This window comes from Sinocyclocheilus anshuiensis, unplaced genomic scaffold (genome assembly GCF_001515605.1).
Source record: "Sinocyclocheilus anshuiensis isolate Anshui unplaced genomic scaffold, SAMN03320099.WGS_v1.1 scaffold1683, whole genome shotgun sequence".
NCBI lineage: Eukaryota > Metazoa > Chordata > Actinopteri > Cypriniformes > Cyprinidae > Sinocyclocheilus > Sinocyclocheilus anshuiensis.
Window position 1 is genome coordinate 276,182 of NW_015548387.1, and position 11,689 is coordinate 287,870.

The 11,689-nt window shown below is 37.7% G+C and overlaps 1 protein-coding gene across 3 annotated transcripts in view; it reads right to left on the reverse strand.

Annotated features, from left to right (window-relative positions):
- LOC107656714 (neurocalcin-delta A) overlaps positions 1-11,689 on the reverse strand; it is an 89,253-nt gene that overhangs the window by 25,439 nt on the left and 52,125 nt on the right. The window contains exon 1 of one of the 3 annotated variants that reach the window (XM_016444654.1): positions 3,570-3,748. The exons of the other annotated variants lie outside the window; for them this stretch is intronic. The gene's annotated coding sequence lies outside the window, so the exon portion shown is untranslated. Of the gene's footprint in view, positions 1-3,569; positions 3,749-11,689 lie in introns of those variants that run through there. 3 annotated transcript variants of the gene reach the window in all.

Genomic DNA, 11,689 nt, shown 5'->3' on the forward strand with positions numbered 1-11,689 from the left:
AACAGAATGACAGCGACAGAACAAAAACAAAGATAATAAAAAAAAAAATAAAAAAATAAAGTAAATAAGGAATAACAATATATAAATTGACAATTGTATGTGCAGGTATATTACAATAGACAGTTTTGTATGAACAGGTATATTATGTGCAAATTTGAGGTGTAGACCAAGTATGTGTGTTAGATAAATAAGTGATGTGTGTTCCACAGTTATTGTCAAGTGTTCATGAGATGGATTGCCTGAGGGAAGAAACTGTTCCTGCGTCTGGCCGTTCTGGTGCTCAGAGCTCTGTAGCGTCGACCAGATGGCAACAGTTCAAAGAGGGAGTGTGCTGGATGTGAGGGGTCCAGAGTGATTTTGCTAGCCCTTTTGCTCACTCTGGATGAGTACTGTTCTTGAAGAGAAGGGTGAGATATATATATATATAAAAATTAATACCAAAGACTTATGCACTCTCTGTCTATATTATGAAAACTGGTAAAACTAATGAAAAATATTATAACAGTGAAATTCCTAATAGTAATTCCAAATTGCCTATGTTTCTCTATTCAAACAACAGCGGTTGAGTAAGTGCATTTATTCAGCGATCACAATCGAAAACAATATAGTCGAGATCTCATGAAAGAACATAGACTGGTTGAGTGACACTTTCATTTAGATCACTAAACTCCAGCTTGTTTGTTGGTGTTTTCAGATCATCGATTGGGTCAGGTGACCAGATGTCATTTTAGAGCCAGGTTCAAGTTAATGCAGGTTAGAGCAGATCTCTAACTGAAAGTAATTTTGGATGAAAAGTACCTGCTAAAAAGAAAGTAAAGGCTTGTTCACATCTAGATGTGTTTAGTGCAAAAATTTAGCGTGATAAACATTTAAGTTTTAAGGAACAGCTGTCAATGCATCTGTTCAGACCAAAACGAACATTCACATGCCATCAGAACAAGTGATTTATTTATTTTTATGCAGAAGTATTCTAATATATTCCATATTTCAATTTAATATATTCCACTGGACCTCAAGTAAAACTGACTAACCAATAAGATTTGCGCTTTTGCCCGAAACCACTAAAGCATAAAACTATAACTTAGTGGTGATACAAACAGAATTTGGCAGTGACAGCGAATAGAGGAAGAATCCAGAATCAGTCTAAATTTTCATGCCAAACATTAGTCTGTGTGAATAGGTCTTAAAGCGATAGTTCACCCACAAATTAAAATTCTGTCATTATTTACTCACCCTCAAGTTGTTCTAACCCTGTATGAGTTTCTTTCTTCTGCTGAACACAAAATAACATAATATTAATAATGTAAGTAACCAAACAGTTGCTGGTAGCCGTTGCCTTCCATTGTATGAAAAAAAAAATGAATAGAAGTCAATGGCTACAGTCAACTGGTTACCAGCATTCTTCAAAATATCTTCTTTTGTGTTCAACAGAAGAAATAAATTTATACAGGCTGGGTGAGTAAATTAGGGCAAGTAAATTATTTTAAAAATATTTGTTTATTTTTGGGTGAACTATCCCTATCCCGTTTTTGCAACATAAAAATGCAACATTTATTTCACTGGGCCCTGAAATGGGAAAATGTATTTTATTTCTCGAAAATGAAAGAGTGCTTTAGCAAACACTAGTAGCGTAGGTTTGAGATACATACAGTATGCCATTAAGTGCTTATCAGAGTGATACTGACTTTGAGAATGCTATTAAAACAGCACTTAAGAGGCCTGATAATGAAAAAAAAAAATTAATGTTCATTTGGCACTCTGTGTATTTAAGCCGTTTAATAGATACACACAACACTCAAGCACCACCTACACACTACGTGCACACACACACACACACACACACACACACGCTGTAATAACAGACAGGGCTGATAACACACAACAGCAGTGGTTGCGGCGAGGATAATCTCCTCCCACACACGTGGGCTGTGCTGAACAAGCTGCCAGCAGTGTCTCTCATCTTTACAGCCAGCAGGCCTCCAACGCAGGAGTGTGTTTGTCTTTGGTGCCATGTGTTTCTGAACTACCAGTAGACCATGAGTGTGTGTATGGAATACTGCCATATCACTACAGGGACCCGATATCATCTAATAACCAATATGTCTCACAACAGGAGTCAAGCCGAGCACTGAGTCGCTTCGGGTCTGCTCCTAAAGTAGGTTGTTACATTAAATTAGCTGTTGGTAAATTAGATCGTGATGTATATTATGATCCTTCCTTTAGGAGTGGAAAGTATCTTTTGCTTTAGCTAAAGTGCAAACTGCACTGTCTGCTAGAAAGCTCTCTGACAGGAGATCTTCTTGGGTTTAAAGTGATAACGACTATTTTTGAATAAAGCCAACTGTTGAGCCTTCAAAAAACTCAAGCAATTAGCAATAAATGTTTTCTTCCTGCCACAGATCACCCTCCACCCACGTTCAATGCGACGGGGGATGGGGCTATTCTGGTATTCAGTGCAAGTGAGTCTCCTCAGAGAGAGCATTCTTAACACACACGCTCACTCACATGTATGAGTTAAGGGAGGAGTGAAAGTGTGGGGGAAGGTGAAAATGAAAAGTTGGGAAAGAGTAGAGGAAGAATTTGGACAGATTATGCCAGCTCCCTCATCTCTCATCCTTTCCCATGAGGCTTTCTAAAGCCACTTTCACACAGTGCGTTGATCACAGAAAATTGCCGGAGTGCCTTCTGTTTGAACACAAACAGAAGAATGTCTCGGGATTGATCCCGGGATGGGGACCTAGTCAGTCCCGGAACGAGCCCTGTGTGAACAAAATGCAGGACCAATGCCGTAAAGGGTGTGTCGTAGTGACGACGCATGTTATCTTGCGATTCTTTTACCGGGTGTTTTGAAGGCAGAACAACGTTCATGACAAAAAAATATGTGCAAACTGGAATGAAGCAGAGATCAGGGAGCTCCTCACTATCTGCGCTGAAGCTGAGATCGTTCGCTAGCTTAGAGAAACGGTGTGCGTCACATTACATCTCACATGTCTTTACGGGATCCTTATGGGATATGTGTGAATGCATGCACAGATTCCGGAAAATCACTGGCAGTGTGAATGAACCAAAATTAAACGATCCTGGGAGAAATCACGGGACACATTATCCGTGTATTTTCCGGGAATCTCTGTGTGAAAGAGGCTTAATGTAGCCGTTTCCACTATGACAATATGACTAAATTCAGAGCTGGTTGTGGAGATAACTGTACTCTCTCAAACCAATTCATTCAGCCCGTTTACAAAACAACTGATAACAAGAGATGGTTAGGATCTGAAAGGGCAGGGAAACACTGGAGGAGACAATCTGTGTGTACAGGGGAGTTTATAGAGTAAATGATAGAAAGGTAACGCTCAACAAAATCCTTTCTCCCGTTCATAGAACCCCAGTGTGTTGTTAGCGTGTGACGGAGTGAGAGAGCATGCAACAGCTGTGCACGAATAATCACACTGACATCTTGCATAGCGGAACCAATAAAATCTCACCACTTCTGTGATATCACATACTAAAATAATAAAAAAAACATTTGTGCATTCCTAATTTCCTACAGAGGAAAAATAAGTATGACTTACCTCTTTTTCTAGTTCTATTTTTCCCTGCAATCCACTGCCTTCAACAGTCCATAACCCAGCTATTTATACCTGAGGATGAGGCTGGTAGCTAACAGACACCCACCAAGACTAAGACTAACTGTTTCTATTCAACAAGTCCTCAAGATTCTTCGAAGCTCTATGCAGTCAAGAGTGGACCAAACTCTGGCAGCGTGCGTCCCTCCCCCGATGACGTCAACAGCCAGTCACGTGAGCGCATAAAAAGCAGAAGCGAGCTAGTGTTGCCCTGGCAACAGGCAGACAGTTCTATAGTGATTTCAATAGGTCATCTGTCAGAGCTGCGCTGAAAGAGACCCTCACAGTCTAATCCGTAGTCAAAATGAGAGTGTTTTGAAAGAAAAGCTTCAGTGTAGACAGGAAGCTGCGTTCAACGGTGAAAAGGAAACCACATGAAGTGCGCAACAATATGAGAAATGTGAATACACAACAATTGTCAGATTGTTGCAGTGTAATGTGCTGCATGAAGAAGCGTGGAGGTATGAAAAGCAGTGTTGTAATAGCATTTCTAGCAGTTTCAGACACGCTTCCCTCAATCATGGCAGGAACAGAGACGTTCTGGTGCTGAGTCAATGGTTCCCATGAGACTTTGGACGCAGATTATAAACATTCTTTGGTAATCAGAAACACAGAGGAAGGCAGAACATAAACAGACTTCAGCTTCATGATGTCAACATTACAATCCCAATCAAATTCCCTGAGAAAAATCATTTAGCTTTTGTGTGATGTAATGACAGTTGGTATGTAGAGATGCACCGATTGACCGGCCAGTGATCGGAATCGGTCGAATTTTTGCATGTCCGGCCCGGATCGGTGAGCGGCCGGTCAGTCTCACATCTTGCCGATTCCGAGCCAAACCTTTATTGCCAGCGGTGCCGGCAATGACGTCACAGCCATGCGCACACTCAGAGTCGCGTGTAAACATGTCATTTCGCGTGAGAATGCATTCAGTGTAAACGGCGACTGATAATGTATTTATATAGTGCCAGATGAGGCTTGCACAGCCTGAGTGAGTGTGTTAGAGAGACAGCACACACAAAGTATCTCACAGAAATTTATAGATGCATACTGCGGTAGAAAAAAAAAAAAAGATATTTACAAAATATGATTTAGGTAAGCAACATTATACGTCCATGATGTTTCCCGGAATATCAATATCAAAATGATTGCAATGTGACACTGATTTTATACAATAGTATTTAAATAAACAAGAAGTTAAAATTAAGTGACTTAGACTTTAGACAAAATATTGACTGTTTTTGCTCAATTTCGCTGACGATAATAGTTCCGATCAAAGCCACAGCAGGACTGTTGTGTGTCTCCGAGCAACACACAGCGGTGTTTCCTTACTGAATGAATCCACGTTTTTGAACGAATCGAGTGAGTCAATGATTCAGTGGCCCATTCATAAGGACAGTCACTTGCCTCGTTTCTGAATGAATCAGCTGTTTGAATGAATGAATAAATGACTTAATTAAAACAGACATTTGCCGCCACCTACTGGTGGTTTAGTCATTTAAAAGCATCATTGCATTTTTTCAACATTTATTTGTGTTTAAAAAAATATGTAAAACATTAATCTTATAAAATTAGTTATGCATTTGAAATTTTGCAGTGTAAATGCATTTGGCACCTCAGCTTCATCAAACTGTCTGTGTAAATGCATCTAATGCCACTTCAGATGCAGCTTCTGTTTCCTCAGCAGTGGTAAGATAGAATTTGTTAATACTAATTTCATTTGAATGGTAACAACTCTACAGTTTCTTATTATTCTAACGGAATTAATTGAAACAAAGTAAGAATTTGATGTGAAAGATGACACATTTAATAAGGTTAGGGGAAAAAAATTACCATTTATAAACATAGTGGGAAATGACATCTGCTTGGTTACATACAGCAACTAATTTTAAGTTAACTATTTCTTCCTCTTTCCAGTCACAGAGCACTTTATTTTGAGAGTCGTTTAAGTGAGAGAAAATCTGTAACTTAGTCCAGATTGGGGGAATTGTAATGTTTAATAATTTCTTTTATTATGTAAATAACTTTTGCATTGAAATTTGCATCGATTTTTGTTTGTATGCTGTCAATTATAGTTCTTAGAAAGAAAATCGGAATCGGCAGGTCACACTTCCAAAAAAAATCGTAATCGGCCAAGAAAATTGCAATCGGTGCATCTCTATTGGTATGTCATCGAATTCCTTAAACTAAAAGTGGACCTTTAATGGTAACAATCCAGCTCAAAATCAGATAAAAGTTACAAGATACAAGTACTAAAGAATTGTAAAGAACTGGGCAATCAAGTGCAAGCCAGGTTTGTCACAACACACCATTTGCTTTTTAGGTGAGTAGCTGTATCTTTTATTTACACTTTTTTTTTTCATTAATGGTTAGAACCAAAAACCAAAAATAAAAGATGAGCTCTGAATAATGACCAAACGACAAAGTGGAAATCACAAATAAAGCAGCAGTATAAATAAAAGGCAGCTTAAAGCACTTTTGAATAACAGAAACAATGACACAAATGTCACACAGAGTGAAATAAGCAATTATTCAGCAAACTAGCCAACCTTTCTAAAACATTTGCTTTTTAAGGTCTGCATATTCAATATTTACTTCAATTTGTATTTGTTTATTGTTTGAATGTGCTGTTTATTTAGTCATTACATCTGTTTGCATCAAATAATTTTTTGAATATACGTTTTTTTTTATTGCACATTTAAAATCTTTCCACATTCTACTCACTTTTGCTATTAGTTCAAGAAGTAGTCAACAGTGAGAACATGCTGCTGTATATATACTCCGTCCACCTTAAAGGGCACGTATTATGCAAAATCCACTTTTAGATGGTGTCTGGACATAAATGTGTGTTGGCAGTGTGTGAACACAACCACCCTACAATGATAAAAATCTACCCACTTTTTAATCCCCATTAAACCAAATCAGTCTCATTAGACCTGCCGTTTTGATTCTCTGAGCAATGTGATGTCACATTTTTTGTTTTTATTTATTGTTTGGGTTATATTAACAGCGTAGACAGCAGTTTAGGTACTATATATTACGCTGCTGTCACTTAATACACAGATCTAATATAAACATGCGATTTCTTTCCCAGTGGTTTAACATCACAGACACAAAACAGTGTGTTTCTGCTTCCATTCAAAATAGGCATTTTCAAAACGATATAATAAATGAACTGTGGGGTATTTTGAGCTGAAACTTCACAGACACATTCTGGGGACACCAGAGAAATATTACATCTGGTAAAAAGGGGCATAATAGGTGCCCTTTAAATCCTAATGCTAGCAGAATGAAATGGATGGAAAATTGCATAGATGTTTAAGTGCTTTCTTTTAACAAGTAACCGCATATCTTTGCAGAGCTTCTATGTAGGTTTTAATATTATGACATAAGCTAATTTGAAAGATCTTGCCAAGGGCACAAAAAACCCATGGGCCACCCTGTCTGGGTGTGTAATTTCTTTGTTCGTGGCACCAAACAAAATTGCACAAAATAACAACCAATTTTAAATAGGTTTTTCACTCATTTTCCATTGCATGGACAATCAGATGAGTTTGGATGCTGCTCCAAATTCATGCCATTGACCCTTGAATATCACTTACCTTAACAATGTGCAACACTGAGAGCCAGTTCTTAAATCAACCTACAACGTTTTTTTACGTAAAATTCTTTCTGCACATTAAAAAGGATAGGAGATAGTATTTAACATTGTTAAAGTGTGCTGGAGCTATCAAGTTCTCTCAAACCTGATTTAGGGGAAGATTTAAAGCATTTAAAAACAGAAATATTGCTTTTTAGATGTGAACATTGTAAAAATAATGTGCTAGTCATAAAAATCTAACACCCTTTTCAACGTAATTATCATTCAGGGATGAAAAACCCAATTAAACACTAACATTAGGTTGTTAGCAGCTGTGTGGTTAAACCTTTTCAACATAACTTCTTTGAAAAACAAGCAGCACATTTTATTTGTCTTCCAGAAACACACAATTTTCATTGGGCTGCACTGGCCCAGCTGCCCATAGAGTGAGTCATGGTCTCTGGATTCCTTTACAGACACTGGAAAGAGAAGCACAGGGGGCTTCTGGGTCACTCTTTCAGGCTGAACCAGCCCACTCTCCAGCCCAAGAGCGTGGAAAAACTCTGCTTTAATGCAAGGGGTCTAATTTGAATACCATCTGGTGGCTAGTTGAATCTAGAGGTAACCAAGGCATAGAGAGAGAGAGAGAGAGGGGGAGCATCCCCCAAAGAGTTGATGGATAGAGAAGGGGGAGAGGATTCTTGTGAGAAACATGAATGTTTGTTCAAGACCATACAAGGAAAAAAACAGCTTGATCTCATTGTTTGTATGTAGGTATTTGTACGTAACGTTTACAAGCACAAAACATACATTTTTGTACGTTTTGATTGATGCTGAAACATACAATTTGGACATGTTACAATGTTTAAAATGTAAAATTGATGCGTATTTACAGCAAAATTTTTTTATCATTTTATCAATAAGCAATTTAAATTTTTAGACCCCTTAAGCTACCCCCAAACCTAAACCAGCCCATTTTTTAGCAAATAAAAAGATAAAACGTAATTGACCGAAATACACTCCTAAACAAAATCTTAAGACCGGGGGAAACATTACAAGTATTCGCATTTCGCGCTGGTGGATCGTATCCAGGTTGTAAGTACTGATTCAAAGTACTTACAAAGTACTTGTAAGTACTGATTTTGTCCCATAACTCTCCGGATCTTTTAAGAAATGTAAAAATGACTGTCTTACAGCGTCCAACCTCGGCAGCGGTGGCCCGTTGCGAGAGCCCTTGCTTGTGCAGCTCAACAATCCTGCCACATTCAAAGACAGACTTTTTGCCTTGGCCATCAGGGGATCAGACACATGACAGTGTGACTGCCTAAAGAACAATGACATGAAAGCCATATTTTTGCACAGATTTTAACTTTTTAAGGCTATGGTCTTAAACTTTTGATCAGCTGATGAACATCTGTTGAGAAACGTGCATCATGAACACCTGTTTGAGTTTAAATGCAGTTTTCAACAAATTGCCTACTCTCTATTTTTTGTCTCTTGCTCCTGTTTCTTCTTTTGGCATTTTGAAGCAGTACTTACTAATGTGTACCCCGTTCTTAAGATTTTGTTCAGGAGTGTATGGAGGGAAATGACAATTTTAGTAACAAAATAGCATTAAAAAAATAGTTTTTTTATAGTCACTAATCCCACTCCTACCTCTAAACCTAACCATTCTTAAAAATATGTACAGTATAAAGAAAAACATTTCAGACAGATAAGCGCAATAATTTATTATTATTCATTTTAATTTAATTTCATATTAATATTTATTATTTAAATGTCAAAAGCAGTATCAAAAGTAATCCAAATGACGATGTGTTGCAGACACAGTCCTCTCTGGCGGAATACAATTGTTTTGTGTGAAGTACAGAGCAGAATTTAAGTTCTTAATTGCTGAAAACATTATCCAGATTATTATCCCGATCCACTCCGTAAAGGCGCACATTTCTCATTTAAACACACCTCACCAGAAACACGGCATGTCCCAATCTGTGATGAAGCAGGTGAGAGCCAATGATTTACTTTAATAATTTACGTTTTAGGTGTTGTCAATATGTCAGTAATGTTGTAAATACATTTTTATTGTACGTTTAGATGCTGAAAATACATCAATATTGTACATTTCAGTGTCTGTGTAAGGCAAGTACTGTAAATGTACGTTTTGTAGAACAAAATTTTATGTAAAATACATACGAATTATCATGATCACGTTGAAAAAAAAAAGATACAAAAAGATAAAATTTGGTGAAAAAGAGAAAGAACTTTAGTGACAACATTAGTAGTGGTCGACCGATATATTGCCAAGGCCGGTATATCAGCCGATATTTGGCATTTTTAAAATATCGGCATCGGCCGATAAGTTTTTCTGTTTGGCCGATGTGTTCGAGGCGGGACTTTTATTTTGACGGCGCGGAGAGCGTCAGAGCCTGAGCACACAGTGCTCACATTCTCCCTTTTGTTCGCCGTCTTAATTCAGTTCTGTCTAATATGGATAGAAGTCTATCTAATAATCAGATAGAACTGTTAAACAAAGGAATTAAAATGTATGCAAAAAAGTATTATAATGATTGCTTTAATATTATTAGTAAAAGAAAGGCAAACATAATAGTTTCTCATTTGCCGTCAGCATTCAGCAAATACGCATTTATATCATTTAAACAAATCTTTGAATGACTAATGAACATTTAATTTCACAAACATTGCAGACTTAGTCGAATCTAGTTAAGACATATATATATATATATGATTCCTAATGCACACAAACTTCCCAGAATACTGAGTGCCCTGTTGGTTACAGTGTTTACTTCCTTTTGAATTAGATTTTTATCAAATATTTATTTATTTGTGAAAAATGCTTTGCATTTTAAAGTATAAGTATGTTTATTTTACACAATTATCTTTAATCCATTTTCAAATGATTTCAAATTTCTTAAATATAAATTAAAATAAATAAAATTATATCGGCTTTATATTGGCCACCCTGCTTTCCAAGATATCGGCAGTCAAAAAACCCATATCGGTCGACCACTAAACATTAGCCACTTTTCCACTGTTGGGCCAGTGCGAGCCAGTGCTTTAAACGGGCCGGGTGGGGCTTATAGCCTCGGACCTATAGCACCGAGGCCAAAATCACGCTGCGTTTCCACCGTCGGGCCAGAAGCTCCGCTGCGCTTCACTAAAACCCGCCCTTTACACGCCTCTCAGGAACAACGTCATGTAACCCCATCATTTCACCAACAAAGAGAAGTTATCAGGAAACTAATCAGAAATAAGTCACTGCTAGCGCGATCACAAAACGAACATGATAAAAGCGGCAGTTTGTTTGCATGCTTTGTTAAAGGTTTAAATCCAAAAGCATCAATAATGTTTTACAATAATAACTGATGCATTGATCATAATTAATTAATTTATCAGGATTGAAAATTAGTCACACAGAAATAAAGCGGTATGAACATAGCCTACCTACTTATTCAGTCGAGTCTGTTTTTATTTATTTGTAGTCACAGTATATACATAACATTTAGAAAGAATGATAATTTCTATATTTTTATAAAAGCTCCCAAACAAAAACCATTATTATATTTTTATGACATACGCGGTGCTAAACTCTCGAGATGAGATTTATGACATAAAATATGTTACTAAATAAATACACGATTGTGATAGAGAATAAGCAGCTGACGTCTGATTTCTTCAAGCAGTCGTATTTACCATGTATACTATAGTAACGTTAATGGCTAGCGTGCATAGTCTTCTGCATCGCTTATAAATATTTCTGCCTTGTATGGTGATCATAATCCACAATCAAGTTATTTCAAACACTCGCTGCTGTCTGAAAGTGAGTTTTGAACTAAAATGATTTTAAAAGTCTTTAATGCTGGTGTTATAGCTGTTAACTTTATGAAATGATCCGCGGCACTGGCGCTCTCCAGACACAGAGAAACTCCACCTTTGTTCATAACCACTCTAGCCCCAGCTGGCCCGCTTTGGCCCAAGGTTTTCGTTGGGCCAAAAAACCCAGGTCGTTGGCTCAGAGGAAGCACTAATGAGGCACGATCAAGCCCCGGAAGTGACAGTGGAAACGCGACTGGCCCTGGCACGCACTAGCACGCCCGCTTTTGGCCCGACAGTGGAAACGCAGCTATTGTAGTGCTGTGGTGTGTAATTTTGCTCATCTGCCTGCCACTATGGTCAGCGGCTTGTAAGACATCTCAAATTGGTATTTGACAAGAAATGCCCATTGCTCAGATGCAAAGATTGCAGCTTGAAAAAAATATTTGATTAGTGATCGACCGATATAGATTTTTTTATAACCGATACCAATTATTTGTATGTTTATGTGCCCGATAACTACGGAGCCCCTAAAGGGACATGGTGGTGGAAAAAAAATTCGGGGTGGGAGGAAATTTTTTTTGCGTTCTCTCGCAAAACTTTTGCGTTCCCTCGAGAAACTTTGCGTTCCCTCGCAAAACTTTTGCGTTCTCTC